The sequence below is a fragment of the Gouania willdenowi genome, unplaced genomic scaffold, assembly GCF_900634775.1.
Source record: "Gouania willdenowi unplaced genomic scaffold, fGouWil2.1 scaffold_332_arrow_ctg1, whole genome shotgun sequence".
In the NCBI taxonomy this organism is placed as follows: Eukaryota; Metazoa; Chordata; class Actinopteri; order Blenniiformes; family Gobiesocidae; genus Gouania; species Gouania willdenowi.
In genome coordinates, this window is record NW_021145094.1 from 1,666,147 (window position 1) to 1,671,532 (window position 5,386).

Here is a 5,386-nt window from a genome sequence, read left to right on the forward strand (position 1 = left end):
CACCAAGAGTAGACGCAATATTAAATAGTACACGTTGTAAGAACAACACACTCATCAACCATAATTATCCTTAAATAGCTTTAGAATGCTTAGGATTTTAAAGCATTGCATCGTGGGTAGTTGATGATCTGTGTGTTGATGTTTAGGGAGACCCGTTTGACTGAGGCCGTGGACAACATCTGTGAACGCATCCTGCAGTACAGCGTTCACGCATAGAGGCCTGGAAGTCTACGCTACGCCAAGGTCAGTCCACCGCCTCATTGTTACCTTTAAACAATCCTCCACTGGTTTTACAAGTTTGGCCTAAAACCTTTGAAATGTAATTATTAGAAGATCTATGCCTAACCAAACCATATTTGTTTAATTATTGTTTTTTTTATTTGGCTTTCATAAATAATTATGCATATTTACAGATATTGTACATGATATGAGTGATAACACGTGTTATAAAGGCTATTTTACACAATAGGTGTGGCTACAGATTTATACTTGTTCGTTGGTGTACCATGGGCACTAAAAGTCTGGGAACCACTGATCTACACAACTAAAAAGTACAAACATGTAGAGGCAGCTCAGTGGGAGCACTAAACAGAAACTAAAAAAGGAGAAGGAGATCAGAAACACAGAACATATAAAGAAGCATAAACTGAATATAGGTCATTTTTTCACTCCAGTGTATTTTGCCAGATCAGCATTTCTTTGAGAGAAATTGTCAGGTTTCCAGATGTTTATGTTTTGCCAGATTAAACTGATGCTGATGTGTTTTATTTTCATAGCATCATATGTGAGTGAGGGGCTTTGATAGATGACATAGTGGTACATTTGTATTTCTATGAGCATTTGCACATCTGTACGTCATAATGCACATGATGACAGTTAGACATTGGTGCAGTGAGTAAATGTATGTATATTACTGGAATTTATTTATTCTTTTGCCATATTATAGTAATCCTGGGGTCGTGATGATGGGGCCCTTGAATATTGTTGCCCAGGGTACAGCGGTGTTAATCTGGCCCTGCCGTGAGGGAAAGGATGTTTATTTATGTGGAAATGTTCTTCTCACTCTCATCCTTGTCTGTTTCAAACACCGTCTAACCTGGTAAAAAACTACACAAATCATCACTGACTCCTAAATCAGAGACACCAGTGCCTGTTTAACTTTAATGTGTCTATAAAGCTCTGTTTGTTTGTAACGCTGCTGTGCTCTGTGAAAACATGACTCAGCTTTAATCAGCTTCACCTGCTCAGTGTTTAAACATCTCATCAGAGCTACAGAACATCTGGATAAAGTTGTTCTGTTGTAGACCATCAATACCAGTGATTGTAGAGTCTGAAACATCACAGATTATTGATAACTTCTGATACTGTAAAATATTCTAGCCTCTAGTGGTGAAAAAACACTTCTTACACGTGATGTTTGCACATTTATTTTGTTTAATCATTACGTTCTGTAATGATGTCATCAGGATCATTTAAATGAGGTTAATTTAAATTAAGTTGATCAAAACTTAATCAATAAACCTGATCAGATTCAGTAAATCATTGATCCCTGAGGGTAAATATAGTGACATTAATGCTGTTCTCATACATCTTTATATAACATGAATAATTAAAAAGAACCAGTCAAAATAATCCATGTCACTACAACTTATATCTACCTTTTAATTGTATTTTACTCATTATTTTAAACATAGATATTTGTTTAATTATAGTTTTCTTTTTTATTGGTATTTATTTTGTTTCCTCACAGTACAACTTATATCTTCCTTTTAATTGTATCTTTCTTTTCTTTTTTTCATCCATTTTTGTTTAATTATGGGTTTTTTATTTTCTTATGGTCCATGTGGGCTCCCCATGTTGGTGACCCCTGATTTAGAGAAACTAAAAGCAGCACGAGTTGGCATTTTTTTGAAAAAGCTGCTAAAGGATCTAAAAAGCAGGCTGAATGCTTCACTCCAATAGGATGTTTACAGGCAGTGGGGCCGTGTGACATCATCAATCACCTGATTTCAAGATGGTGGAACACAGGTTCTTAAATGGTAAAATAGTCCCATTTTTAAAAGTTAGTAAAATAAATATGGTGCATAATAATAAGTTTTGTTTGGTATAGATCTTCTAATAGTACATTTCAATCATTTTAGACCAAACTTGTAAAAAAAAAAAAAAGTGGACGATCCCTTTAAAGCTGATCACGTGACCCAAGCAGGAAGTCAGTGTTTTGTTGGTGTGACTACAGGGAACCAGTCAGACCATGACCACACTAAAAAACCTGGTGGGTAATAAGTGAAAGTGGACCTGGGAATGCCGTACGAGCTGTGGGACCAACCGTCTGCAGAGGTCACCGACATGAAGAAACAGGTGGACCTGATCATTTAAAACTTTTAGACGACATTTATTTGTTTTTGTTAAAAGTTAAATCAACACAAGAGTCATTCATAATAGGTAATAGTTTAGTGTTTTAAATAACATGTGTTTACTAATGCAGTTGTGGGTGTGTGTTCAGTGTGAGACCATGCTGGAGCAGTACGAGGACGTAGTGGAGGACTGGTACTTCCATCACCAGGACCAGAGGCTGGAGAACTTCCTGTGTGAGAAGCACATCCTGAAGATGTCAGAGCAAGGTGACAAATATAAAGAAAGAGCAGACAATGCAGAGTGGAATCAAAAAAGTACCGTATTTGAGAGTTAAACTTACCAAGTCTCCTGAGTGCAGCAGTTCCTGATTAGAACCACAGGAGATGCTAAATGTACCAACTTAAAAAAAAACCAGCCAGAATATTTTCTGAACAATTTGAGCCCATTTTTACTTATATTTTTACCATTTTTTTCTGCAACTACACCAAACTTGCCATATTTTAACCTATTTTCATCACTTTTAATGCATTTTTGCTCCCATTTCTGACACTTCTCCATCAAATTTCAATGCCTTTTCTGTACATTTTTTCCACTTTCAAGACATTTTCAGCACTTATAAACCCTTTCCACCATTTTTACCACCTAATGTTGCATATTTTGACCCATTATTGTCACTTTTAACCTCTTTTCACCATATTTCATGCTTATTTTTTTTTCTTCAATTTAACCACATTCATGATTTGTCATGCCCATCATTTGCCAGTTTAAACCATTTGTTCCAATATTAACACTTTGAAACATTTTTACCACTTTTTCTGTCTGTTTTGGCTGCTCTAATTTGTAAGTTTTAACCAGTTTAGCTCCTCCCAGTTGACTCTCTCTGAGGCGAGCTTCCTTCCTGTTCCCTCGCTGCTGTGTTCCCACAGGTGTTGGTTTGTTTTTATTATCCACACTGAGTGCACAGGTCATGTGACGGGTGGCCCCTGGAGCTGCTCCAGGGTCTCTGGGAGCTGGAGTCCACTCTCCAAAGCACTGGGTTTCTTTCCAGTGACGGCGCAGCCACAGCTGAGTTTTTCCACCAGGCGACAAACCACCACGTCTGTGAAGAAGTAACAGAAGTCCTGAAAGTCCATCCTGAGAGAGAACTGGAGCAGTTAGCATATTTTGACTTTTAAAAAGAGGACATTTGGACTGACCTCAACATACACAAAGTACTCAATGTTTTCGTGAATCTACTTTGTAACGGCAAAATATAATATAGTAAATAAATAAGTTGTTATTGTCCATAAGGTTTAAAACTAAATGTATCTCTTTATAACAAATACTTGAAGACTGAAGTCACTCCCCTTTATCATGTCTTATTACAATCTGTCCTTGAAAAATCTCATGTCTACCTTCTTAAAATCTGTCATTCATTGAAACAATGAGAAACATCTAGAAATGAAAAAAAGAAAAAAACTCAAGGTTTACAGAATATTAAATAATCATTATATACACTTCAATAAATGACAGTGAAAGTTTACATCACATCGTCTAATGCTGACTGAGCTTTATTCTGTCTGTTGTCTGTGGAGACGAGGAAATGATGAGGTCTAGATCAGAAGAACTTTCTACATTCTCCCAGTGGCTCCTTCAGTTTCAAATCCCTCTCTGAACCTCCATGGAGGTTTGATCATCCAGAATGATATTTATTAAATAAATCCACCAGTATTCACAGGCTGCCAAGTTTCACACAATGATAAGAGTGAGATTTTAGTGACATGATACGTTCTGGTGAAAAAAACTTGGCTTTGTCCTGTTTTAACGTTGATTTCTACCTTCAGAATGATGTCATCACCTCCATGACAGTGGCTCTCCCTGCACTGTGGCCTCCTAATGCTAGTTTTAATCAACCACAAATTACAAATGAAAACTAACAAGAATTTTGACAAATATTATTTGTCAATATTTCATTTCAACCAATTGTCCATCATTTATCTGGGGACATGTCTCATGTTGTAGGTGTTTGTCACAGATGTTGATGATGACAGAGGCTCCCACTTAAAACACTGTGGCCCAAGGCAGTGCTACCTTTACCTCAGCTCTCCTTGTCTGCAACAGAAAGGACGTCATTAAAAAGATCATCATGTATAAACATTAAAACATCTTGTGATTTTCATCCTTTAAGTGATCACATGATCATATGCAGGTGTTATTATATTATAAAATGCTTTAGAAGCACCACTTCAGTCCACATAAAGCTACAATCTGGAATAACAGCTGTATTTTATACAAGAGGAAAACTTTATTCTTTAAAGACTGGATTGAAAAGGGACAATAATACATTTAATGGATGACAATGGTAATATTTACAATCATTGTGATTTTAAAGATAAATGTTCTCAGAAACAACATTCATTAGTAGTCAGGGCTATTCCTATTGCCTTGATTCATTTCATTAAAGGAATATTACAGTATTCATCAGTATCCACAAAGATCAATAAACTGTTCATTGGTAGTTATTGTTTTTAGACACTGTTATTTATTAAACTATGTTTTCATCTTCAAGTAAAGAGACAAATATTCTCTTCAAACTATTAGAAAACAGATTCTATCAAAGTTAGGACAAATATTTATAATTTCCTTTATTTCCTAAAATGAAATAGATTAATTTTAAAACAATGAATGATGTTTATCCATGTAAATATATTTTTAATGATTAGGTTTAATATAGATGATTACAGCTCCATGTTTAGTCAAACTAATAATGAAAGTCAACAACACGTCTTTTTTTCCTGTTCTATGGTGAAGAGGTTTTAGGAAAGAGTTGATGATTGGCTGCTCACACACACTGTGATACCTGGCTTTGATTAGCATTTGGTTACATTTGCTTTTATTTTGAAGGACAAGGATGTGGAATTTATATGTAGCAATTTGATGATATTTGGAAAACATTTGATACATAAATGTAATTTTTTAAAATTATCCCAAATGTTAAAGCTTTTAAAAGTGATCTTAAAAATGTGTTGAAGTCATTGAAAACATTACAAAA

The 5,386-nt window shown here is 35.4% G+C and overlaps 1 pseudogene; it reads left to right on the forward strand.

The window, feature by feature from the left end:
- Positions 1–123: 123 nt before the first annotated feature.
- LOC114459615 (protein canopy 4-like) lies at positions 124–2,844 on the forward strand (annotated as a pseudogene).
- The last annotated feature ends 2,542 nt before the right edge of the window (positions 2,845–5,386 follow it).